Source organism: Zalophus californianus, chromosome 14, assembly GCF_009762305.2.
Source record: "Zalophus californianus isolate mZalCal1 chromosome 14, mZalCal1.pri.v2, whole genome shotgun sequence".
Classification (NCBI taxonomy): Eukaryota; Metazoa; Chordata; class Mammalia; order Carnivora; family Otariidae; genus Zalophus; species Zalophus californianus.
This window is the reverse complement of record NC_045608.1, coordinates 12,256,591-12,284,397: the sequence shown is the minus strand read 5'-3', so window position 1 is coordinate 12,284,397 and position 27,807 is coordinate 12,256,591. Positions and strand designations below refer to the sequence as shown.

At 47.6% G+C, this 27,807-nt stretch overlaps 1 long non-coding RNA gene across 3 annotated transcripts in view; it reads right to left on the bottom strand.

Moving 5' to 3' along the window:
* Positions 1 to 27,807, bottom strand: part of LOC113912270 — a 236,479-nt gene that overhangs the window by 27,599 nt on the left and 181,073 nt on the right. For 2 of the 3 annotated variants that reach the window (XR_003516772.1, XR_003516770.1), the window contains exon 7: positions 26,753 to 26,910. The exons of the other annotated variant lie outside the window; for it this stretch is intronic. This is a non-coding gene — a long non-coding RNA (uncharacterized LOC113912270). Of the gene's footprint in view, positions 1 to 26,752; positions 26,911 to 27,807 lie in introns of those variants that run through there. 3 annotated transcript variants of the gene reach the window in all.

Genomic DNA, 27,807 nt, shown 5'->3' with positions numbered 1-27,807 from the left:
TCCAAATTTCCAAGGTCCCTGGGAGGTGATGCTCCCGGGGTTGGTTAACAATGCTTATCTCAGGGTGACAATGTAGGGAGACCTCAAGTTGTCCACAGTTCAGGGAGCTCTCAGGCCTTTGATCTGAGAGCCTTGTGCTTCCCCCACCCCAAGAGTGATAATTATGCAGGGAAAGAGCATGGGTTTGGAACGTAGAGCCCTGAGTTCAAATTTTGTCACTTACTAGCTGTGTGATCTTAGGAGAATCGCTTAACGTCTCTGAGCCAAGTCTCTACTTCTTCAATGTGGGGATGACACTGTTCTAGTTGCAGGGCTGTGGTTAGGACTGACTTAGGTAATAAAGAACATTTTTTAGAATTTATTTTTAAGATTTTACTTATTTATTTGACAGAGAGAGAGAGAGCGCAAGCAGGGGGCGAGCGGCAGGCAGAGGGAGAAGTAGGCTCCCCGCTGATCAAGGAGCCCGACACGGGACTCGATCCCAGGACCCCGGGATCATGACCTGAGCTGAAGGCAGACGCTCAACGGACTGAGCCACACAGGCGCCCCATAAAGAATATTCTGTAGGTTCATGCTCCGCTTTAGGCACCATGCCAACCCCTTGAAACCGGAAGACCATCCTGGAAGGTAGGTGTTACAATGCTCTACAATTTACAGGAGTCAAGGGAAGTTCAAAAAGGTCGAGTCACTTGTCTGAGGTCATTTGGTAGTTATCAGTGGAGACAACCCTACCCTGCCTCCTGAGTGTTTGCAAAGTGTCCAGCCCCGACACCTGGGACATAGTAAGTGCTCAATACATGCTCCTTTTACTGCTTCCTCTCCCCGGCTTCTTCACTCCTCACTGCCACCACAGGGGGAAACAGATTTCTCAGGGAAAAGGACGTTTCTCAGGTGCCACTAAGAACCTAGGCATCTCTCACCTCAGGATGAAAACTCTTCTCCACCTTCAAACACTTACCCTGAACACCCCTGCATCTGCGTTTGAGTCCCTAAGCACAGTCAAGAAAGATCCAGAAGAGTTGTGCTGGTCGAGCGGGGACCGGCTAATGGAGAAGGGGCTCTTTCTTCCCCTCCCTCATTGCCCTGGTCGATTTGCATTGATCCCAGTTCGGCTGAGCGAGAGCCGTCTTTCAAAGTTTATTCTGGTGTCAATTTTTATAGTTCCCCCACAGATCAATACTGCGCAAAAACATTAAGGCAAACTTTGTGAAAGCCGATCGTTCAATATGAGTTTTATGAATGGCTCCAGTCCCGGCTGTAAGCATTTGGAAGTAAGTGGTACCTTTAATCAGATGAGTGATAGAAACCAGTCAATAAGGGCTGCTTTCTCGGCCCTTGGAAGAAGAAGGTCTATGCCTCCGACGCCCTTTATCAAAGGCATTTGTTTTGCTCAGTTGGAGAAGCTGGCTGGCTTGTAGTGGTTAAGAGCTCAGACCTAAGGATGAATAAACTGATGTTTAAAGAGGGAACAAGGATAAGAACACGCATTTCACAACAAAAGGAAGTCCAGACAGCCCATAAGTATATGCAAAGATGTCTATTCTCACTAATAAGCAAGTGTCAGTGGTAAACAAAAGGAGACATTCTCCCCCCGCCCCATACCCATCTGCTTGACAGAAATTGAACACCAGGGGTGGTTGAGCAGCGGATAGTCTGCACTGGGAGAGTAGGTTGGTTTCCACCCAATTTGAAGAGCAATTTAGAATTATCGTGTAAAGCTGACGTAAGCACCTCGCATGACTCAGCAATCGTACTCCTTAGCATAGACCCACGAGACTCTCATGCACATGTACCAGTGGGCACATATCAAGATGTCCATTGCCACCTTTATATTGTAAACATGCAAACTACGTGGTGTCCCTCATGAAGAGAATGGCTAAACCCACAGTTCTGGCATCCTGTAATGAAATGCCCTACACAGTGAAACAGCAAAGCTATATGCATGGACAGGGATGGCTGGAGAAAACAGTGTAGTGAGTGAAATATATACATTGTGTATATATATAGACACTATGTATAAAAAGTTCTAAAACATAGGAAGCAATGATATACAGCATTAATGAATAAATGTGAGATAAATAGGTGGGTTAATAATTGCAAAAAATTTGGGGAAGATTTTATGCCCCGACTGGGCAGGAGGGAAATAAGAAAAGGAAGGGCTGCATGGGGAGTTTGTGTTATGTTAGTAATAACGTCATTCTTGGGGAGAAAAACAACTAAAGCAAATATGATAAACTGGAAGTTCCATGAAGTCAGCACTATCTGGTCGGTCTACTACTCTGTGAGCCCTATACAAGGTGCTTAATGAATATTTGTCGAATGAATGCATAATGAACTGGAACACTCTGGGTGCCCTTACATTTTTATCCATGATTTCATTTGCTTGCAATATTTTGTTGGGGAAGGAAGGGAAGGGAAGGGAAGGGAGAGGAGAAGAGAAGGAGGGGAGGGAGACAACCAGATGGGCCTCGTTTCAGATGCCAGCTCTCATGTTCTTGGGCGGAATCTGTTTTTCACTAATGTGCTCTGGGCGCAGGAATTTGGGGGGGTAGGAATGAGGGGATAAATGAGGTGAAACCAACAAATAATAATGACATTGTGTATTTTTATGAAGCATTTTGAACGCACTAGATATTCCTCCATGATCCTAAACTCTGATGCATTGCAGAACCAACTGAGCCTTTAAAAAACGCCCCTGAGTGGGTCCTACTGCCGGCCAGTTCCTTCAGACTTTCAGCAGGGGTGTGTGTGTGTATGTGTTGGGGGGCAATTCTCAGGGTGATTCCAATGCCCGCGGAGGGTTGGGACGTGTCCTGGTTGCTACATTCTACATAGGGAGACGACATATCTTTTTGTTCATTCTTGGGTCCCTTGTGCCTGGATCACAGTCAGTGATGGAACAAACATTTGTCAAATGAAGAAAGGAAATAAAACTCTAGGTGACCCTCATGGCATTCCTGTGAAGTCAATGTTTCTATATCCCTCCAACAGACAAGGAAATTGAGATGCTGTAACTTGTCCCCACCCAGCCATGTGCTGGGAAAGAAGAACTCAGATGGGAAACTAAGCAGAATTGGGGTGTTTGACCACTCTACCTGAATACCTACTGTTTTCCTCTCCACCTGCTTTTCTGAGCCAGGCACCTGCCCAGAAGTGTCTGAGATAATGCCAGCTCCCTTCTTGTGGCCATTGCAGTCTCGTGGGACAAAGAAGGTGCCCACTGGCCCAGGGAACCTCTCCGATGTGTGGGAGAACTGAGAGATGCTTTACTACTTCCCTTATTTTGTCCTGGGCATGTTTTCTATTTTGAGCATCTGGGATGTGCCAAAGACAGCAAATAAGACAGTCCCTGTTCCGGCTGTTTAGGTAGACCAGCTGGGAAGCAGGCGATTCCCATCCTTTGTGAGCCCTCGTTACATCTGAGAACTTCACTGGGCACCTTCTGGTAAGGTCAAGAAAGCACTGGCATCCGAACTTGAAATGAGTGCCCGAGCCCTGAAAAAAAATTCTAGAAATAATAGAGAAGCCCTTTTTTACGAAATGCTGCATTACCCATGCCCTTGATGTGTCCATCAAGGATGAAATCATATGAAAGATGAGATCAACAATGCTGATTTAAAAAGTGATGTGGAAAAACTTGGGACTCAGAACCAGTGAAGTGTAAGGAAGTCCCTAATCGATCTATTTTGCTGAGGTATCTCTTTTCAAGCATGTGCCAGAATGTGATGCAAAGACACGCTAAATAAACCTAAAAGAGCTCTTTCAGTGAGTATCAAATAAAAATGCCAAGTGATCAAGGAAACACGTTTTGAAGTTAATGATAGCCTTGTCTCTCCTTGCCCAGTGAGATTTGAAATCACGGCGCATCTACTGTCCGTGGTATGTTTGAGTCCACGAAATACGGTAGTTTGCCATCTCCTGGAAGGGACTGGTTGGCCAGCCTGCTTGGTTAAGTCTTGATTGACGTCTTGTCACCAATCCAGTCTCATGAATTGTAGCATCAAAACAGGAGATGTTTCAATTTGTTTTTATTGAACACCTGCAACTATTGGGGATCGGGCAGCCCAGCCACGGGGAGCACAAAGCAATTTAGACATGTTTTCGGCCCTGTGGGAGCTCAGTCTCCAGAAGACTCCAATACGGGGCAAAGGTGTTGGCCTTTAAAAGCACAGGTATAAATAATGTGCAGTGGAAAGACAGAGAGGGAGAGAGAATATCTGACCAGGAGATGTAGAGCCTTGCATCTCCTGCAGGGGAGGAGGTGTGATTTTGCCTGCAAATAAATAAAGCATTGATCCATCTCACTGGATGCCGGTGACGTCCAGAGCTCGCCCGGCTCTGGCCCCTCAGGACCTCCGGTGGATACGCCAGGGCCCCCTGCGTGTCTCCAAAGAGTATCGAGTGTCTTCTGAAAATGAAGTGTGTCATGATGGGATATTTCGCTAGGATATTCCAAGCAGGAAATGAGAGTTGCAGCAGGGACTATGGATCGAGAGAAGATTAGGTACACAAAGATTCTGGGATGCGCAAAGCAAGTTGAAGAATTGCAGAAGTCAGGGCCAAATCAGAGAAGAGGACATGGGGACATACGTAACCGCTGTGCACATCTGCACAGGAGATGTGTACTTTATATCTGGATATACACGTGTGTACATATGGCTTCACACGTCCAGACATGCCCGGCGATGCACACACATAAGGCATGTTTAGATAAGTGTGTACATCTGGCATATGGGTGTGTGTATGTGTGCAAATTTCTGTGTGTCAGGGTTCATGTTGGCAGAAATACGTGCATTTTATACTTGACTCTGTATGTGAGGCTGTGCATATATGTATTCTTATATACGACATACGTGTTACATCTGCATGGGACTGATATGCGTGTGTGCCTGAGTATGGATGAGTGTGACTGTGCATGTATGTGGACACATACGTGTATGTATAGATATGTATATCTATTTGGGGTATATGAATGTTTCCATATACATACCGTATGAGTGTAGACGTGGGGGAGTAATTTTATATATTTTCATGCACACAGAAGTGTGCATATCTGTACATCTATGTGGACAATATGCATGTACGTGTGCATGACGGAATGCGTGTGATTGCATAAATGCATGGGAATATGTGTGCAGATAAACGTACATTTTGATGCCATGCTCCATTACCTGTGGAAGTGTGCTTGTGAGTGTGCAGGAGGTAGGAGTGTGCATCGGCTGCGTGCCTTACGCTGTGTTGTGTGCAGAGTGCACGTAGTACAGATGCACACATGGGTGTATTACATAGGCAGATGGGGGAGAATGCCCATCTAGATGTGTTTGTGTATGCATTGTGTAACGGGGGTGGCAGAGAGAATGATTTTGCACAAGCATGCATGCGTGTGTGTGTGTGTGTGTGTGTGTGATTTTCCACAGCCTGTCTATGCAGAGACAGAAGGTCTGGCATTGAGATACCTGGGGAGCATGACCTCAGGACCCAGAGCAACCCATGAGCTGGAAACAAGTTACCCATCGGTCTTCCCAGGGCTCTGGCCCAGCTGAGAGTTGTTGACCTTCCATTGGGTGAGTGGCCTTTTCCATGCAAGGGATCCATTGCACACTGTGGAGCAGGGCCCAGGGCTGCCTGGCCAACCTTTTGGGTGGGGCTGATGGGCTCTTAGTTGTCATTCACCTGGATGCAGGTGGGCCACATGCTTCTGGCATGGACCTTGAGGGTGCTGACTCAGGTTCTTTCTGAGTGCTGGAGAGCCCTGGAAGTCGACGCGCAGCGGGCAGGGCAGGGGAGGGGGGCATCCATGAGTTGGAAGTCTGTGGGGCAGGCCAGAAAGTAGGAAGCGGGGAGAAACGGACGATCAAACCAGCATTCAGATTCTGACTCTGCCACTCACAGGCTATGTGACCTCGGGTGGGATGCTTCATCTTCCTTGAACTTGCTGACTTCACCTGCAACATGGGGACCGTATGTGTATCTGTTGGGTCACTGGGGGGATAGCTAGCAAAACATCTTTTCTGGCACAAAGCCAGTCACTCAGCAAATGGCAGTGATTAGAACATACACTCTTGTTTCACCCCCTGAATAACCTCTGCTTGATGGAGCCAGTGAATCCCCCAAAGATATCAGTCAGGCCTTGGTATTAGACAGAGCTGGTGGAGGGGGGCAAAGTTTAACTCTTTCACTTGTAAGCTGTGTGGTCTTGAGCAAGTGTCTTCACCTCTCTGTGCCTCTCTTTTCCCAATTTACAAAACGGATCAATAGTGGTACTTATTCCACAGCATTTAGATGAGGAAGAAATGAAAGAATATATGTAAAGTAAGGGGCCCCTGGGTGGCTCGGTCATTTAAGCGTCTGCCTTCGGCTCAGGTCATGATCACAGGGTCCTAGGATCAAGACCCGCATGGGGCTCCCTGCTCAGTGGGGAGCCTGCTTCTCCCTCTTCCTGCCGCTCCCCCTACTTGTGCTCACGCTCTCTCTCTGTCAAATAAATAAATAAAAATTAAAAAAAAGAATATGTGTAAAGTAAGTGATAGTTACTGTTCTTTGTATTATTCTTTCTCTTATCAGTACCTGTAAATAATTAGAGCCGTCTCTGACATAGAGCAGGGGCTCGGTCAATGTTTGAACTTTCTGTGGTTGCTGTTGTTAATATCATTTTTTCTCCCTTTCCAGATCTCAGTGGTGAAGGCCCAGAGACATGGAGAAAAAGAAAATCATGAAACATTCAAATGAGTTCAGATTCCACAAGGGAAGGGAGGAGGGCCGCGAGATACAACAGGACAAGGGTGAAGATCAAGGTCGTCATAACCTATCAGCAGGTTCAGGAGTCCGGCAAAGGAGATGGGAAGCCACAGAAGGTTTTCAGCCAGATGTGAGTGCCCCTTGTATCCTGGATTTGGAGACCCAGGAGCGCTGGGTGGGAGGGCCATCACCCTGGACAAGAAGTGTCTCCTCCTCATGGGGGAATGTGTTGGCCAATCTGGGAGAGACACCTTGGCTTCCAAGGCTGAGGATAATCACATAGTCGCCAGGGAATGCCAGCCCGGAGGGGTTCATCTGTTCATTGTACAAAATTAGCAGGTGCCTATTTTGCACCAAGCCCCTCCCCAAGGGTGCAGACACAGTGAGGAGCCAGGAGGACATGTCCCTGCTCTCAGGGGGCTTGGAATCCAGTGGGGGAGAAGAAGACACATACACACGTACCCAGAGAAAAGTAAATCAGGTAAGCGCTCTGCAGGGAGCCACAATGGCCTGGCGTCAATGTTGAGGATGGGCAGCAACTGAGACTGTCCTATGGCACAGATAGTGATGGACATGGTCGACCCACTTGCAAAACAGTTGAGCGGTTCTTTATAGAGTTACCTTTACCAGACAACCCAGCAGTCTCTCCCCAGTCTTCTACCCAAGAGAAATGAAAAGGTGTGTCCATACAAAGACCTGTATGTGGATGTTCACAGCAGCTGTATTCATAATCACCCCCCTCAATGAAAGCAACCCAAACGTCCATCAACAGGTGACTAGATAAAGAGATTGTATTAATTCACACCATTGAATACTCCTCAGGAATATCATGGAACAAACACAGATTCCCAACCTGAACGCAAACCCCTCACAGCATGGATTCTTCTTGCTAAGAGTCAAACACAAAAGACAATGCGCTGTATGATTCCATTTATATGAAATTCTAGAGGAAGCAAATCTCTGTTGACAGAGAGCAGACTGGTAGTGGCCTGGAGCCTGGGGTGGCTTATTTATTTAAAGTAAAGCCTAATTTATTTAAAAATTTTAAAAAGAGGGAGACAGTAGGATGATGCGACATTGAGTGATTGGGGCTCTCTTAAGTGAGGTGGTCCAGAAGGGCCTTTCTGAGGAGGTGCCATCTGAGGCCAGCCCCAAGAACTGAGGGACAGGCTTGGGCTCAGGTTGGCAGCCCCCCCACCCCCACCCCACCCCCCCAGCCTGGAGTCCAGAGCTGTTTCCTGGCTCCAGAACATCCCTGGGCCGCCCTTATCTGCTTCCTGGGATTTTCTTCCTCAGGCAAGATGCTTCAGATCCTGAATCTCTAACCCACAGGACACTCACTTACTTCCCCAGCCAGGGCCCTTCTAGTCCTGCTCTCCCTAGTAAATATTTCAGTGCCCATGGAGATCAATGGTGCATCACCATGGGAAATTGAATGTAAATCATCCCTGCTTTGCTGTCACCCCAGAAATCAATGTTCACACATTAGGGCTATTATCTCATTAGGAGGCCCTTGATGGATGGCAGCAGGAGGAACCAGGACGTCACACCTGGAGGTCTCCTTCCTCTTCTTCCTTCCCTAATGCAGCCGGCCCAGGAGCAGTTGCCGGGAGAGGGAACACGCTCCCAGGGACCGACTCTGTCCCCCACGTCAGCAGCAAGGGGTCCTCAGTGGGGCATTCCACTCTTGGTCTCCTTTCCTATCCCCACAAGTTCATCTGAGATTTTGATAGACAGAAGGAGATGGATTCCGAGGATGAAACCATCTGTCTTCCTAGAGCTGGGCTTATGCTGCTGCCGGTTTGTGCATTCAACACTAATTCATTGAGCGCCTACTGTGTGCGAACACAAATGGCAGGCAAAACCCACCAAAATGAGAAGACCCTTTGACCTGGTAACCCCTTCTCTTCCTTCACGCTAAGAAATGTGCATCCCACGTTGGCTCAAAGGGTGATTTTTGCAGTTTTGTTTGCAATGGATGAAAATGATCTACATATTCGCCAGTGGGCAGTAGGTTAAATTACCCATGGTTCGCCCCTACAGCGGAATACCGCTCAGCCGTGCAGGTGAGCATGACTGACTTGAGTGCTATCTAAAGATAGGGGGAGGGTTTATGATGAATATAGCAAAAAATTTTTTTAAAAATAGGGTATAGGACTCTATGCAGATTATGACTCTACTTTGACAAAGTTTATACTTTGAAAATTTATAAAACCACTCTGGTAAATTTACTTTTGGTAAATTTTGAAATGTATTCAAACATTCATTCATTTGTAATACATATTTATGTAACCTTTTCATTACACAGTCATGATATTATCTATATGTGTATATATGATATATACGTCATATCTATGATATCTGTGTGTGTGTGTGTGTGTGTGTGTGTGTGTGTTTGCCAGGTATAAAGTATTCAGCGGTGGCGAATACTAATGCCATTCTTGCTGTCATGGAGCTCATGTTTTAGGACATCTGTTAAATAAGAAAAGGCTAGAAAAAATATACAATGTATGAACAGTGGTTTTCTCTGGGTGGTGGGTTCATGCATCCTTGTTTGTATAAATTATATTGTCACATATATGAATTGGATAAAATTATACCATTATATATTATATATAACCATATATAATATGTATACATATTTTGTATACCTATACATGAGTATATGCTGCTTCTCTACGATTTCCAGCTTTCATAAACAATGAACAAATATTACTAAGGCACGTCGAGTGAATTAAAAAGAGATAAGAGCCTCTAGAACGTGATGGAAGCAGGCACTTAAACACAATGCACGCGCATGTGCAAATCAACCGATTCGTGCTCCTCGCGGCGATGACGCAGCTACGCGCATGCGCAGGCCGGCCCAGCCGCGTGAACACACAGCCCTGAGCCGCGGCAAATACAGATCTTCAGGTGCCCACGTGGACGCACAGACGTGCACGGCCACCTGCCTGTGGCCACACGGCCGCGCACAACCCTAAGGCCACGGCCCCACGGCTCCTCTGAGTGTCAGACGGAGCTAGCTGGGCTCTCCCGCGGCCACCTGTCCTGCTCTCCGTGTGGAAAGAGACTGGGGATGGGGTGGGGATTCGGTGTCGAGTTTTCACAGAAGCCAGGCTCAGTGTCTGCAGACTTGGGGGCCCCCGCTGCGGCCGCCCGAGAGCCCCACCTGGGCCGTCAGAGCGCGGGGCCGCCGGCCTGGAGGAGCGCTGACTTCCGCGGCTGCGGTCGCCCCCGGCTGCGGGGCATTTGCTGGGAAAGGGCCATCGTGCCCTCCAGTCTGCACACGCCTGGGACACGGGGGCCCCCGGGGGCAGCCCCTCCGAATCTCTCCTGCCCTCAGAGGAGGCCGGGAGGCCCAGGGGCACAAGCTTGCTGAGATTTCTAGAGCTTCCTATTTGCCGAAACCGGCCTGTTCCCACAAATCCCAAAATAGAGTCCCTGGCAGCGATGTGAACTCTGAAATGCAGGGACAGCTGCAAAGAAAAATAGCGGAAAGGAACAGGCAGGAGAGCTGTCTGCTTTCTCCTCGAGTCTCAGAAGGATCCCTGGAGCAGGCAAGGGCAATGAGGGGTCACCTGCTCAGTACCACCCCCTCGTCTCCAAATAGACTGAAAATGCTGCCTCCTTGAGAGCCTACACATTTGCTCAGAGAGCTCTAGTGAAAAGCAGAACACCTCTTTTGAAAAACGAAACAAAACAAAACAAAAAACCCAGACAACAATGACAAAAAACAAATCCGTGGCTCCTCTGTGCTCCCAGGAAGTTCTTTTCTGAGTCTAACTTAAAGCCCTCATACTAAGCTAGATTTCATCATTCTCCCCCCGTCCTCTTGCCCCCCTCCTCTTCTGAGAACACTAAGTTCACCCTTATTTTCCAGCGAAAAGAGTTAAAATAGCTTTTTAGTACCTATTTGTTAAGCAGCTGCTCTGGGCAAAGCACTGGGGTGGGGCACCCCGAATAGTTAGACACAGACCCAGGCTCCAAGAAGCCTTCACCTACGTGAGAGAGGACTACTGTAAAAATACCAGGTTCTCAGACAACAAGAAAAAGGGACAGAAAGCGAAACAGAACATCTAATATTTTTACTGAGCACTAACTATGCGATTGGCTCTGGCAAACATTCTATCAATCTCAATACAACAACTCCATAACCACAGTAACAGTTATCACGTTTACTTCAGAGATTAGGAAACGGAGGCACAAAAAAGTAAAGGGTCCAGGGTCCACAACCCCAGAAAGTAGGGAAGCCAGGATCAGACGCCCAGGAAAGGCACAGAACCGCTTTCTAGGGTCGTTGGCTTGGAGATGGGGCAAACCCGCTCAGCCTCAGTGTCGTCGTCTTTAAAATGGGAATCATGCCCAGTTCAGGTGAAGACCAATCTTATGATGTTTATAGAGTGTCTAGTGGGGTTTTCTGATACACAGGAAGTACTTAGTGGGGATGATTGTATCAGTTACCTGTTGCTGCATAACAAACCATCCCAAGACTTAACCATGTATTTGTTACTCATGAGTCCTAGAGTCAGCTGGGTATTTCTCCTCGTCTTGACTGGGCATGCTGTGTGCTTCTTCTGGTCTCCACTGGGGCTCGCCCACATGTCTTGTAGTTGGCTGGCTGTTGGCTGATCTGGGATGGCCTTGGCTGTAATAACTAGCTCCTCGCCTTAGAAGGGAGACAAAGACCTGTCTTACCCTCTAGCAGGCTAGCCCAGGCAATCACAGGGGCCCTGGAGAGTCCATGGAAAAAGACACCTGTGTGCTTTTTCAGGCTTCTACTCACATCGAGTTCATTACTATTCTGTTGGCCAAAGTAGGTCCCGTGGCCGAGTCTAGAATCAGAGGGGAGGACAAAGTGACAGGGCAGAGAACATGGCCCCAGGGAGGCCATTGGTGCAACCAAGCCAGGACTTAATAATGATCAACACGTAAGGGCACATTCATTATGCTGCAGGTACACAGCCTGGCTCTTACTGGTGTGCTCATTGCCCTAGCTGTTCTTTACAAGCACGGAGAAGGGGCTAGGAAAACCACAGAGGGGGCAGAACCAAAAGAAGCTTCTCGTGAGAAAAATCATTTCATCAGGGCCTTGAAGGCTAAGCAAGCTTTTGAGTGTAGGTAATTAGGCAGCAATTAGGACAGGGAAGCAGTCCGGGCAGAAAGAACAATGTGTGCAAAGACAGGAAGGGGGAGGGAACGCCGTGAGACCCCACGTGTTGATGGCAGTGGGAGGGAAGACTCAGGAAGCAGAGCGGTTCTCAAGGAGGAGCACAGGAGAAGCACAATAAAAAAAGGGGGGGGTGGTGGTGGTGGTGAAGGCCTGAGAGAAGTCAGCATACTGAGGGTTAGGTGGTCTGGGGGAAACCAGATCCAGGGAAGGGACAGATTGAGAGTGACATGTGGTGGCCAAACAAAGAAACATAGACTCCTCTGCAGAGACACTTAGCAGTGAACAGAACACCATCAGCATGCCCATTATACAGGTACAGAAACTGAGCTTTGGGGGCATTAAGTAACAAGCCTAAAGTCCCCCACTGAGTGACATGGCTGAGCTGCAATTCAACCTTTACAGCCTGCAGATTGTCTCAAACTCATCGATCACTTTTCTTTTGAAAGGAGTGACTAGGAAGCCCAAAGTGAGAGAGTCCCAGATGGGAAGGAGTAGAGCAAGGCAGGGAGGGGGGGAGAGCTTAAATGCCTATGATGTCACCACGGTATCCCGCCAACCTTGACAAATCCATAGGCTGGCTGAGGCCTGTAGCCACTGCCCTCTGCTCAGCAGGCCCAAACACTGGGCCCTCCTCCCTCTCAGAGGTTTATTGGCAGAACCAGCTCTGGGAAGCCCCCTCCCCCGCCTTTTCTGAGCCTCGGTCCCCGGTCCACAGCCTCCTCCTTGGCTCTACATCTATTGGATTTCTTCTAAGACAGCATGTAAGCCCAGGAGTCCTGCCTGGGTGGGGTTTGCCCTTTTCGTGGGAGCCCCCTGGAAGTCTGGCGGGTGTCCGGGAACAATGAGGGTCCCAAGAAGGCCTCTGGCAAGCTGCAGCTGATCCTGCCGCTGCTTTGGCAGACAACTCGGCTTGCTGACGGGGTCCCAAATGCTGGTCTACCAAGGGCTTGGCCTCCTGAGCACAGGAACAGGGCGGGGATGGGGGTACTGAGGGCACGCCAAGGACCAGGGTATGGTGCAGGGCAAAGAAGCCACAGCAGGGACATAATAGATGTGCGCTATGGGGTGTGCGCTATGGGGTATGCAGTAGGCAATGAATAAGCATGTGCTGGCTTAAGGAATAGAGGAAGAGACGTGCTCTCTGTAAGTCAGGGTACCTGGGTCTGTAGCCGCCCAGCTTACTGATAAACGCCCTTGTGTGACCTCAGAGTCTTAGGATTACATTTGGAATCTAAAAAAATGAGTTAAGAAAATACAGCTCTTAAAGATTTAAAGAGTCAACAACAGATATAGAGTCTTGAAAATAATAAATCCCCATATACTAACCAAAGTATAAACGGCCTTGGATTGAATCCTGGATCTGCCCCGCTATCAGCTGTGCGATGCGGGGCAAATTGCGGAATCTCTATGCCTCTGTCTTGCCACGTGCAAAATGATGATAATCATCATACCTATGTCGATATGTAAATTATTTAATATTTGTAAAGTGCTTAGAATAGAGCCTGGCACGAAATCAGGGCGTAATGAGCATTAGCTATGGTTATCATCAGAGAAGGGAAGGAAGTTGTCCAAAGCCACACAGTGCGTAACTGACAGAGCCAGGTATCCTAACCCCAGCCGGTTGGGACCCCCTAAGCCACACTTGTTTTAAGCACAGCCCAAGAGGCCGAGAAAGAAAGTACTCCCTTTTTCTGCCTTTTCCCTCCACCCCCCGCCCCCGCCCAGTTGCCCCCAGGCACAAATGCCCCTCCCTGCCACCGCCCTGGTCAGGGCTGAGAAGCCTTGCAGGGCTCTGTTCCCAGCCTGGGCGTGTTCCCTCTTCAGTCCCCGTCCTTGAAAAGGGCCAGAGCCTGGATGTGGAGGAGAAAGAGGATCTTGCAGGCAGGCTTGGCCACCCAGCCTCACACCGCTCTGCGGGTTCCTTCCTCTCGGCTTTTCTCTGCATGTCAGGGTGACAGAGACCAGCCCAGGCCTGGTAGGCCTGGACACTGTCTGCCCCAGCCTGGCCCAGAACACCCCTCAGGGCAGTCCTCCAACGCTGGAGGCAGAGATCACAGGCAATAATACGTGAATGGCCTGGCCACTGGGGGGACAGCGAAGAGTACTAATCACAGATTATATTGTTTACTGCACGTTCGGAGCTGGGCTCTTTACAAACAGCACCTTGTTTCATCCTCACTCAGCTCCCTGAATGCTTTCTCATCGGCCCCTTTGTGTAGGTAAGGAGACTGAGGCTCAGAGAAGTCAAGGTAGGTCACCCAAGTCGCACAGTTTTTAAGGGGGCAGAGCCAAGAGTGAAAGCCAGCTCTGCTGGGTTCTAAAGCCTGGTTGTCATCCTGTGCTACAAAGTCTTACCTGGTTGGTTGCTCCAACCACTTTCTTCCTTCCTATTTATTTCCTAGAAATAAATGCAATGGAAACCTGACAATGGTATTAAATCTTAATTATTATGACCTTCCTGAAGTTCTGAATGGCTTCTCTCTCTCTCGCTTGCTATTTTTTTTTTTGTAAAAAAGGGGAGAAAGTGCTGATTATCACAAATTTGATATTTTAAAACAACAGATTATATTACAGATTTGCAGGTCAGAAGTCTCGGTGGGGCAGGGCTACAGTCCTTTTCAGAAGCTCCGGGGAGAATCCTTTCCTTGCTCATTAGGGTGCTGGCAAAATTCAGTCCCATGCAGGTGCAGGACCAAAGTCTCTATGTTCTTGCTGGTTGTCAGCTGGGGGCTACTTTTACCTCCAGGAGGCCTCTCTCCTGACCTTGCACACGTCCCCCTACGTCTCGGGACCGGCCGCGGGTCACCTGATCCTTGTCCACACTCTCCGTCTTCCTGGTTCTCCACAGCCAAGGCAGCTTCTTGGATTTGAAGGGCACCTGGGACTAGACTGGTCCCACCTGGATAATCCAGGACAATCTCTCCATCTCAGGGACCTTAACCTTCATCACACCTGCAAAGACCTTTCTGCCAGGGAAGGTTAACATAGCCACAAGTGTGGACATCTTTGAAGGCCACTAGTCTGCCTCTGCAGCACTCTGGCACCAAATAGAGACTTTCTTCTTGGTAGAATCAGAAAGGCCGGGGGGGGGGGGGGGGGGGGGGGGGGGGGGGCGGGGGGGGGGATGGAGGAGGAAAGTGGGAAGGACAGAAGAGGAGGGAGGGAAGGAAGGAAGGGGAGGAAAGAAGACATTCACTGAGTAATTCTATATAATTTAAAGTCCTGTCTATAGACCACTTAAAATAATCCTCTGGACGATGCCTTGCTCCATCCTAAATCGTGGCCTGCCATTATCACAGCAGATAAGCTTTGGAAGTGCTCCATAAGAGTCCATTATTCCCTCATCCTGTTCTCCAAGTCTGGGTCTAGCCACTGGAACCTCCACTGGAAGCAAGAAGGAAGCAATGCAATGAATCTCTCCCTCTCTCTCTCTCTCTCTCTCTCTCTCTCGGGCTACCTAGAGATCCCCCAAAGCCCTTCTGGCTCAGAGTTGGCTCCTTCTGGGTTCACTTCCTGCCTGCTACCACAGGAGCCCCCTCCAGCACGGTGCACCCTGCAATGGGCCCTTTCCTGGCGCTCTCAGGAGACCTTAGCAGCGGGTCTGGGGAAGACGAGCTGCGCGTGTGCGTGCGGAAGGCGTTGGGGTGGCTGGCTTCTTTCTCTAACAGGCCTGGGCTCTCGCCCTTTGCTAATTACTTTGATCCTTTGCACTTTGTAAAAAGCCCCACAAACACCAATTGGTCCCCTCTGGCTTTAACCTTGCAACCCAGTTGGCCCCTTGTAAAAGTGGGGTGGGTGCAGAGCGAGGCCGGGCAGGCACGCACTCTCCCAGACCTGTGCCGACTGCCTCGGGTCTGTTTCCTTTAATGATTGCTTCCAGGACTCTCACAAAAAAGGACAAATAAAACCCTTTTTTTACAAGATGGCAGGCTGTGTGCAAGAGCCACTCCATCAACAGTCAGTTCATTGCAAGTTCCTTGGCCTGTTACCATACCTCCCTTCCAGATCTCACTTTCTGCAACTGCTGGCTTGGGTTCCTTGCTCCAACTTCGCACAGCCCTGGAAAGCCGTCCCTTCCCACCCCTAGCCCCGGCCGGTGCCCCTGACCTTGCTCCTGCCCCAGCCCCAGCCCCTGCAAACCCTCGCTTTCATCTGCCCCTGCGCCTTCCCCCCCCCCCCCCCCCCCCCCCCCCCCCCCCGCTCACCCTGAAGCTGCAGACGCAGCAAAGTAAATCTCCCATCTGGGCAGAAAGAGCAAGGTTTGTAGTCCTCCTTGAAGATGGAAGCAGAAAAGAAGAATAGGTTTGGGAAGACAGCCTTGTAGGCAGCTGCGTTTAGGAAGCAGGGTTTTTTCTCCTTGAAATATCAAAGATAGGGCCCAAACCCCATGTTTGTGTAGGTTCTCCATCCCAGCCTGGTTGACGCAGACTGATGTATTAGAATCGTGACTCGTTATGAATAACAAAGCCCTAAAAGTTGCAGATTGTTTACTTTTAAAAAATGTGCTTGCTTCAAGGTGATCCTATATATACACACACACACACACACATCCCAGTTCTTGCTGCATGACAAGCTGCTCCCAAATTTAGTGGCTAACAGAACCACCACTTACTTAGTTCACAGTTCTTCCAGGGAGCTTTTGAGCTGAGTTCAGCTGGGCAGTTCTTCGGCTCTCAGCAGGACTCATGAATGTGTTTTCGGTCAGCGGCAGCATTGGCTGGGTGCTGGGCTGGTCCAGGGGACCCTCTGCTGGGAATCCTTGCCCATCCTCGAAGTGGTCTTTCATCCTGCAGCAGGATAGCTCGAGCTCACTCTCGTGGTGGTGGTAGCATTCCTTCTACGAGGAAGTGAAAGCGTGCAGGGTCCCTTGAAGCCGAGGCCCAGAACGGCCACCCTGTCATTTCTGGTACATTTTATTGGCCAAAGCAAGTCACAGGCCGACCTAGATTCAAGGATGGGACACACTCTCCAGTGCTTGGTGGGAAATGCTGCAGTCACATTACAAAGAGCATGTACACTGAGGAAGGGGAAAGACTGTGGTCATTTTGCAGTCGAATACAGTTTATTGCCCATGGCTCTTTCCCGGAACTCTAGTCCCAGGGTAGGATCATAAGGATGATGGGAAATACAGGGGAGTGTGATCAAAGAATCCGTGAAAAGTTGGGCTCCACAAAGTAAATACACTTCAATGCAGGACTTGTCAGGGCCTTTACTCACCAATGTGCCTGGTGAGCCTTCGAGAGTGGAAAACAGCAGGCAGTCCAGGTGATTTCCAAATGTTCAAGTGCATTGCCCTTTTGGAGGGAACATCTCCCTTCACATTTCTGTGAAATGTATATCACCACTGTGATAAAGAAATTTATGCTAGTTTGCATCAAATACATCTTTCTGTGGGAAAGAGAAAAAGGGAGGCTTCACAGGCAGTTCCCTCTTACCTGGACCACTCCCGGAGGTCAGCGATCAGTACTGATATATTGCTGAGACTTAGAGGCGTTCCATCATTGCAGGGATTTACTCCCAGAATGTGTTTGCCAAGAGAAGGGCCAGGCCTCGAGGTTCATCAAATTGGTGATAAATAAAGCAATCACAAGGACTTGTCCCACCCAAAGGCAAATGCTCTCTCGAGTGATGGTTTGGGATATTTCCCTCTGATCATTTTTCCCCATCTGTATTTATTTTCTTTATGTGGTTGAGCTCACCCAAGTTTCTGCTTTTTTTTTTTTTAACTTGACATTATACTGGGAGCCTTTTAAAAGATCAGTTCAGTAGTAGCTCAAGAGTCTGCCATATGGATGTACTCTTTTGCTTCATGACAGCCCCTCCCTGAGCTGGATATTTATTTTTGCCCCAAATTTCATTGTTTGGAATGAGAGCTTCTATATCCTCAGAAAGCTGAGTTTTCTGGGGTTCTTTTCATTCATTCTCTTCCTTCCTTCCTTTCTTTCCCTTTCTCTCTCCCTGTCTTTTTTCTTTCTTTTCTTTTCTTTTCTTTCTTTTTCTTTCTTTCTTTCTCTTTCTTTCTTTCTTCTTTCTTTCTTTCTTTCTTTCTTTCTTTCTTTCTTTCTTTCTTTCTTTCTTTCTTTTTTTTCTTTCCTTCCTTCCTTCCTTCCTTCCTTCCTTCCTTCCTTCCTTCCTTCCTTCCTTTTTCTTCCTCTTCTTCTTCTTCTTAATTTATTTTGTCAGAGCGGAAAGGGTCACAAGAGAATTGAAGACACCGGACTCTGCTTGTTTGTTTGCTTTCCGTGGTGCACTAAGCATGAGTGGAAGTACAGTAGGATCAGGCCACTTCTCACTATTTCCATTGCTGGGGTCCCAGTTGGCAGTAGGAAGAGGAGGGTTCTTCCCATATTTTCAGATAAATTGCACTTGCGATCTTGCCAGACTGCATGCAGGATTCGGGTTTGGCTCGGCTCTGAGGTCTCACTCACAGCTGTTAAACCTTCTCCAAACCACAGGCCAAATGATTGTGTTTGGGGACTCTGAATCATTTATCTCTCTCCTATTTCTTACCTACCTTGAATCCAGAAATCATACGAGAAAACCTATTATTAGCAAATGGGTTTTCTGGTTTTTCAGAGTTAAGAGAGCTCAGAAGGAGGGGAAAAAAATGAAGAAGAAGAAGAAGAAAAAAAAAAAAAAAACAACCCATAGCTGGTGTTGAATTTAGCTTGTGTGTAGTTATTTTTCCCTCTTGGACTAGATTTGACTTTTTCCACAGTTCCTGAAGAGTGTGCTCTGTAGCAGTTTCCACAAGTCTGGTGTGAGGACGTTAGATGTTGGGGCACAGTTTGTGAGCCTAACGAATGCTCTCGGGCTTGTATCATGGAAGGCAAGTCTTGGAGATCTCTCTCAGATCTCTCCAGGTTCTTAGATGCCTTCAGAACTCAAGGCCAACAACTGGAGGGCTCTGAGCCTCAGTTTCTGCATCTGTAAAATGGGGGTGTGTAAATATGTTCAGTGAGCTCACAGGTTAACATGCTGGATGCTATTACACGTGTTTTGCAATGAAAACTCTTACACCCTTTGTAACAGCTCTGTGAAATAAGTCTTGTGGTCACCCCCATTTGACGGGGGAGAAAACTGAAGTCAGCAAAATTGTAAAAAGTACTGGGTGCAACGCCTTTCGCCCAGGGGGGCACTCCATATAACAGATGTGCCACCCCCTTTGTCATGATGGACTGTCATCGCTCCCTTAACTGTCTGCCTTCCCCCACAGACAGTGAGCTCTAAGAGTCCAGGCATTGTGCCCAGCACACCCTTCACTGTGCCCCCAGGAGCCTGTCCAGGCCCAGAGCGACTGCTCCATCAGTGTTTACTGAAGGAGTAGATGAATGTATGAATTCCAAACTGATGGTAAGAGGGTTCCCACCAACAGCCTAGCCAGACCAGCACCTCACTGGGGCAATCCCTCCCCTGGTTGGGTTTTCAGGGCTTTGCAGGAAAAGGACTCATACTAAGTCCAAAGTAAATAAATAATTAAGTAAAGGGAGGGGGTTGGTGAGCAGGGACATGGAGCCCATGTAGATCTGGGCAGGGAAAACAAAGATGCCTAAAGAAATTGCTCCTCTCACCCTCTTCTCTTGTGCTTGAGACAAAGTCGATGCAAACTTCCCATAAACAATAAACTCATGGAATGAGTTGGATTGCATTTCTAAGTTAGCAAAGGGATCCCAGCCTCATGAAATTATTTGTACAACCAAAGAGAGAGTTCTAAGAGCAAGCAGAACCTTTCAAAGATGTTGCTGGAAACCTACATAGAGAAGCATGGTTCACTTTGAAGCCAACAAGTTCTCGACTCAGAGGCCACAGGCGAGGAGTGTGGGTCAGGTGGACCTGATACCGTGGCAGCAGACAGGAGAAGACCAGAGTTTTAAAGCAGAAAACACCTGCATGAGTTAGTGGAGGGGCAAGTGGAGTATTGAATGGGACCAATATTGAGTGAGTACCAACTCTATATATATGACAGTCCCCGTGTGACAGGCGGAGTTCATGACAGTAAACATCCATTCTCTCTTGCTCTTGGGAGCCTAGATCAGATGGGGAGGTCTAGAGGAAACGGGAACTTGAATAACCCTAGAGAAAATCTCAGGAAGTACCGATTGACATAGTCAATGAAAAAAAATCTAGCTGCTGGGTTCAAAGCCAAAGAGAAAGTAGAGGGGATAATGCTGAGAGCGATTGGTCATTCATTCAACAAACACATGAGTTAAATGAAATGGGAAGAGTCTGTCCTTCTGGCTTTTCTACATCCTCTTTGAGCACATGCTTGATACCTTCTGATTTCTCTCCCTTTCACATCACTGATTTCTCAGTTCCCTCTTGCCGTGCCTCCTCCTACCACAGATCCCACAATTTAAAAGTTGAGTCTCTGCTACTTGTCAGGCTAAGGGGGAATGGAGAAACGAACTCACACGAGGGTACAGTGACTAAATATAGCTTGATGCACTTTGCAAAATTAGTAATCAAGCGTAAACCAGCATTTACATCTAATCCCATATTTACTTCTCCTAGGGAAACACATCTTTGATTGCAGAATTTCCAGAACGGAGGTTTTGCCATGGGAAGACACAGGAAATGCAACCTTTTATAGCGGCAGATTTCTTGTAAGACATTTGTTTCAGAGTCAACAGCTTCGGCAAGCCATTTATTAAGCTGCTAATACATGCCAGGTGCTTGACTAAGTGCCATGTTGCTTATTTCCCACAGCAACCTCACCGCTGGGCCTTGAAACGTACAGGAGGGTTTGCAGAATGGGGTGAGGTGTTCTAAGAGAAGGTCAAGCTCCTGGATAGGAATGGAGTCACGGGGAGAAAGGCTTATGTGATGGGGGGGGCGGGGTCAGGGGACCGGGGCAGGAAAGCAAAGAAGGGAAGAACACGGGGATGGAGCATGAAAGTAGGAACCAGACAGTGGCGAACAGCCATTATAATGGCCAATATGTGTGAATCAGTGAACTGGGGACCAGGCCCTGATCTATGGCATCTCTCTTAACTCTGAGGGCAGACCTTAGGATACAGGTATGAATGTCATCATTATGCCTGTTGGAGAGTTATAGAAGCAGACTCTGAGACATAAGTCACCTCATCAATGATGCATGGTCAGCAGGCAGCACAACCAGAACGCAACCCAAGGCTGCCTACTTCTAGAATACTCACTGAGCCACGGGACCCTAGTGTGAGTGGCTAGGGTGCCATTTTGGCTTTCTTCTTTAGGGGAGGCAGTGGGGAGCTCCCCAGTGGTATTTAAAAGGCAAAAGGCACCCCAGGTCAGTCTTCTGGCATAAGAACGAGTCTGAGAGGGTGGTTAGAATGATGCCTCATCTCTAAAGATCAAATGAGAATCACTGACATCTTTTTTTTTTTGAAACTTACAAAGAATTACTCTGGAGTTTTCTCCCATAGACCTTCCCAAACACCACAAATGGTGCTAAATGGGAAATCAGAAGAAGGTCATGGTCTTGACCAAAGTCTTTTGGAAGATCTGAGGGAGACCTGTGGCCCCACTAGTAATCTGCCTCCTGAGTGGATGTTTGTTCTGACCCACTGAAATTCAGACAGGGACGACAGTGGTGGAGGACCCCATGAGGGCCTAAAAATCTTTCACCCAGTGTTGCCATAGTATTATGCTTCATTCCTCATAAACCAGCTTGGCAAGTAAGTCTTCGTGACCCATTGGCCTACGTGAAAGTTCGCCAGCCAGGGCGACTCCATATCGAAACAGTTAAACATGCACAGCTTAGTTTCTTTCCAACCATGAATGTATGTTACTGAATATCTTCCAATGCCTTTAACTCTGAGCAATGACATCATCCTGTTTCTCAAAGCAGAATCAAGCCCTGAATTGGAAAGTGACTCCCAGGGAAATCTCGATGGATTTGGGTAATATTCAAGCTGTTTTCTTGGCCCCCAAGTTGAAGGCAGACTAATCAGGGGAGGGTGGATAATCTCTGGTATTGTCGGAGATTCTGATCTCTTGACTGAGATGAAAAGACCAGACCGGTCTCCATTTCCCTGGCTCAGTGGTCAGTAAGAATGCATCTCATCTGCCAGGGGCCACGGGAGCCCCAGGCCTTGGACAAACTCCAACGTACTGTGTCCTCCCTAACGAGGCCCCAGATGGTATCGCAGACTCACAACAGAATGTCAGGGGCCCTTTGAAATCAAATTGCTCTCACTCTACGTTTGTGATCCCTTCAGCTCAGGGAGGTTAAGAGCAGTATGATAGGCCATAGAGTCACTCACTCAATTCACAAATATTTCTTGAGCTCCCGCTGGTCTCCAGGTCCCTGATGGCCATTGGTGTTGAGGAGGTGGACAAGGCCAACCCTGGACCTGCCACTTGGAACTTACCGGCTGGTAGGAAATGTAGACCATTGCCTACGATGAAGTATGTCGATATCAATGTACAAGGGTAGCAAAGGAGAGGTCGTAGGGGTGAGGGGGCTTTGGCTGGGGTGCAGGTGGGGAGCGTTAAAGAAAGCCTTCCTGAGGGGGAGATGAATGAACAGAAATACGAGGAAGGAGAGGGAGCCAGGTGACCAGGGCAGGGGAAGGCATTCAAGGTCAAGGGAATTCGGAGTCCAGAAGGACCTGCATGGTTGGAGGAGAGAAGCTGACAGGTGAGGCCAGAGGAGAAACCAGCGGCCAGTTCAGAATTGGCATCCAGAGCTGCTGGCTCCCACATGGGATATGACAAATGACAGAGGGGGAGCAATGTGCATAGAATTAGAGGGTGAACCTGCCAACGTACAAGATGCAAACTTTACCTTGAAGGTCTTCCCACTTCCCCCTCCCAGACTCAGTGTGCTAATGAGCACATAGTATTAAGGGAGTACCAAGTACTTGCACTTGAGGCCGCCAGATATTCCAGAGGCAATTTTATATAGGAGACTGCCCCTCCCCTGCCTGGGCAGAGGTAGGATCCACAGGACAGTCTTGCCCCAACCTGCCACTGTCACCACACAAAGCATTAGTGACTACACTCGGGAGGTCACGATTCCGAATCACCTTGGCAGTCAGCTGGGTGAACAGACCGGCCCACTGGGGTCTACGCTCCTCACTGTGTGACAGGGGTGGGACTAGGGTGAGGCAGGTGGGGTACTCGCTTTGGGTGGGAACTTTACGGGGGGCACCAAAAAAACTCCATGACTGAGACAAATAATATTTTAATGCAGTATTTCAAAAATCCAAAGGAAAAAAAAAAAGGCAAAGAATCCGTGATGAAAAGAATTTCAGAAGTTTAATAAAAGATAGGCTTCAACCCTGCATTTGGGTGACTCAGCTTCCCCCTGACTCCCCTGAGTCCCCACCCTGGAGCCAATAAATTTGGGGTTTACAAAATCAGGTGGTTGGCCTATGGGACGTACTTTGGCGATTTGATTTTTTAAAATATCACATTAAAATGGTATTTGTGTTGACTCCCAAGGTTTTTGGCGCGTCTTCAATTTTGCATCTAAGAGGAGAAGCCTGGCTGTTCTCACTGTCATCCCAGGCTTGCTGTGTGAGCTCACGAAAATGACTTCAGTCTCTGAGCCTCGGGGTCTTCCTTGCAACAAGTGCTATGTGGGTGGTCTCTACCTACAGGGTGGTGGTGAGGATCATGCACGTAAAATGCTTTTGCACGGTTATTAGCCTTCGATAAATAGTGATTGCTTGTGTGGCTATAGTAAACACTGTGTTGGTGTTGATGTTGCTTTTATAGGCCTTCTCTCCAACCAGAATTAACCCAGGGCCTTGAGAGGACTTGGCATTCTCTAAGGATGTGGCCACTTTCTCACTTACAAATAAGTCTCGCTCTGACTACATGGGCAACCTGGAATGGTCTGAGAATAAATTGTTCAGCCGAGGCCAGACCCAGGTGCCTCACAGGCTTCCAGAGTTCAAAACCCCATCGCAGGGTGGCCCAGAGTCTTGCTATGAATTTGAACTTGCCCTGCAAAACTGAAGTGTTTCAGGACCCAGGCACGCAGTGTTGTAAAAAGGGGCAATTAAACCTATAAAACCTGGGTTTACAGGAGAATTTATAGTGTCAGGGGCTTTTTATAGCTTTTTTTAGATTAGTTTAAATAGAGGAAAACAGAACAGGGGAAAGAGAAAGACAGAACTTGAAACTTGAGAAGACTTAAAAGTCCAGAAAGAAGCTTTTAGGAAGCACAGAGGGGTCATAATCAGAGGCACATTTTCCCGCTGTCTCTTGCAAATAGGAGCAAAAAGGAGACAAGAACTGTGGTCTTCTTCCATGCCTCTTTTTCCTTGTCCTTGGCCATCTGGGAAGACCTGAAGGCACTGGAAAAGTCCCGAGGAGAGCTGGAGAAGGAAGGCGGGCTTTTGAGGAAGCCAGCAGTTAGCCTTGACCACACAAATGCTCTTCTCTGGGTCTGGGGAGGCAAGCAGCCTCACTGCATTAGGCAGGGCCATCCAGTGAGGAGCTGATCTTGCAGCAATGGACACTGGAGGTGGGACGTGTCCTCGTCAGCCATAGGGTGACTCTGGAGCCCAGGGTATGGGCCACATGGAGAACACGAGCGTTAGCTCAAGGTCTGAGAGCCCGTGTTCCTCCCGGTCACCATCCACCTCTGCCTCCTCTTCTCCTTGCCCGCAGGGGCCTCTGTCCTCTTTCTGGAAGGATCAGTGTCCTTCTTGTTTCTGGACTTTGGCTCACATTGTTCCCTCTGCCAGGAATGCCTCTCCGCCTCCTCCTCAGACTCATCTTGAAGGTTCACTTCTTATCAAAAGATATTAAGTAAAACAAGCAGGATGCATAACTGTGGATAGAGTACGCTCCCACTTGTACGGAGAGAAAATACACACACACTCACACAACACACATTATACACACACAACACACACAGGTATCATGTTTGTACATTTATCAAGTATTTGAGAAAGGTTATGCAAGAAAATTTTAACACTATTGGACTTCAGGGAGAACAGCTGGGTGTCTGAAAGGCAGAGAATAAGGGAGACTCACTTTCCCCACCTCCCCTTTTATAGATTTTTAACTCTTGGGGCGCCTGGGTGGCTCAGTCGGTGAAGGGTCTGCCTTTGGCTCAGATCATGACCCCGGAGTCCCAGGATCAAGCCCCAAATTGGACTCCCTGCTCTGCAGGGAGCCTGCTTCTCCCTCTGCCCCTCACCCTGCTCGTGCTCACTCTCTCTCACTCTCTCAAGTAAATAAAATTAAAAAAAATTTTTTTTTAACTCTTATTCTCTATGCATGGACAACCTGATCAAAACTCAAGATTAACATTTCCTTGTAAAAACATTTAAGTTCCCTGGTTGTGATTTATCATTTTGCATTTATGTGCTATTGTGGACATATGTGTACGATCATTTTGCAAGATGTTACCATGGGGTAGGGGGTGGGGGGGGACAGGATCTTTGTATTATTTCCTACAGCCACCTGTGTGACTCTATGATTCTCTCAAAGTAAAAAGTTTAATTAAAAAACAATTAAACTCACTTCCTCAACAGAACTCTCTGTCCCCTGCTGCCTAGAAGAGTCTCCCCCAGAAGGGACCTACCCTGAACAGGTATTCGGGTTGTGAAAGCCCGGCATCAGTAATAATTGTTGGCAGGCTCTACTGGTTGCCTAGTATTTTGAGTATCACCTCTAGATATTTATACTTTCATGGTAACCTAGACACCTCCTTCAAAGGCACTTGTCCGGAATTTAATTACAGCGTTGAAAAAGTTTTCAAAGTCGGTGTGTCCCACGGGACTGCAAACCTCATGAGGGTGGGAACCAGGACCGTCTGGCTCACTGCTGTCTCCCCCGTCCCCAGCCCCTGCCTGGTACATGGCAGGCCTCGGTATATAGTTATTAAACACACCAAAGAACCATTACCTGAAAGAGTAACTCAGCATTGCTAGCAACAAAGATTGCAGCGCGAATAAGCAGCGTTCTTTTTATACACCTAGGATTTCCAAGTAAGGTTCTACAAGAGACAACGGATTGGCTCGATTTGCCCCGTTTAGTATGCAACACTCCTATTGGACCTTTTTATGCCACCATCCAGTATGGAGCATTTCTATTGGCCACAGCGACAGGTGAGCGCCTGATGCTCGTCAGGTGCCGCCAACCAGCCCTTCCGTCATGGCTTCCCAGGCTGGGGTGTCTTCTACTTTTCCACCCTTCAGCTGTCTAAAATGCCATTGTGTGGTGTCTGCATCCTTTATTTTTAGATAAAGGGCTTCCTTGGCCAGAATCTATCCCGGAGAGGAAGTAAAGCTCACGGTTAAGTGCAGGCACCTGGGTTTTTTCCAGCTCTGTTGCTAAGTGTGCGGTCTCGGGCACACGTACGTGAGGGTGTCCTCATCCGGAAAATGGGGCTAAGAACTATACCTGCCTCATCGGGCTCTTGTGAGCCTTAACGGAGTTAATTCGCATCAAGAGCTTAGCACAATGCCTTCTACACCTTGAGCACTTAACAAATGCTAGCTAAGAGCACTATCCAGAGCACTGGAAAAGTCCTCACAGCATGATGACTGGTTGCTTTTCTTCCCAAAGCTGATCTAACTCAGTTTGAAATTTTGGTTCTGCCACAAAAGTCAAATTCAGTTTTCTTGGTGAAGGAGCTTAAACTCTGCTATTTCCTGTCCTAATTATAGGCTTGTTTCAACTGATGTAACCCTTGTTTTCCATTAGATGTACTCAGGAATGTCTGGGTTGATTATTTCTTTGGCTAAGTCCTTAAAAATTATTGAATATTTATTAAGTTCCAGGAATTCTACTAAATGCTTAAATATATTATTTTATTTCATCATATTTAATCACAATCCTGATACTGAAATAATTTTTTAGTGTACCAAGTACCACTCATAGTATTAGGTGTCTCAGCTCCTTTAACCCTTGGAAAGGCCCCATGAAACAGTTATTATTACATATGAGATTGTTTAACTTTCCCGAGATCACAGAGGTAGTAACTGGTGGAACTGTGATTCGAACCTAGGTCTAGCTCATGCCAGAGCCTGCAGTGTAGTTCCAGTCCTCGCATCTGCACCCTGCGTAGTTAATAAGAATAAAAAGTGTAAACAATTACTGTGTGCAATAGCAATGCATAAACTTTATATCCAAAGTTATCTATGACTTGTTGAAGAGTAGGGGTTTGGACATGCAAAGTTCAGGCAGATGATAGCCAAAAGTCTGTGGGATGTGTGTGTGTGTGTGTTTATGTGTGTGTGTGCTTCTTCTCACATGTATGATCTTTCCATGTTTTGTTTTTTAAATCAAAGGTTAGACTCAGTTGCTGTGAATCCCAGATACATGTAGACTTTAGGCAAATTTCTTTAAAAACATGCATCATTTGTTTTTTTCAATTAGATTAAAATTTTAAGTAGAGGGTTTGGCTATCTAAAAAACTATATTAAAAGAACATGTATCACTCATTTTTGGAAAATTAAATGAAAACTGAAGTAGAGGGTTTAGCTATTTTAAAACTATAGTGAAGGGGCACCTGGGTGGCCCAGTCGGTTAAGCATCTGCCTTTGGCTGGGGTCATGATCTGAAGGTCCTGGGATCAAGCCCCGTGTCCAGCTCCCTGTCTGGCTCCCTGCTGAGCAGGGAGCCTGCTTCTCCTTCCCCCTCTGCCCGCCTCTCCCCCTGCTTGTGCTCTCTCTCTGTGTATCAAGTAAATGAATACAATCTTAAAAATAATGATAATAATAATAATCGTAATAATAAAACCATAGTGAAAAAACACACACCATGTATCATTCATTGTTTTGCAAACTAGAAAAATTGTAAGTAGAGGGTTTAGCTGTTTTTTAAAAAAAAAAAATTACAATGGATCCGTGTAGGGAAAAAATGAATTTTTTATAATGTAAATAATCATCACTGTCTGTAGCCCTTCACCCCACATACATCTGATTTTTACATTTGGATTCTCTCGTATTGGGTCC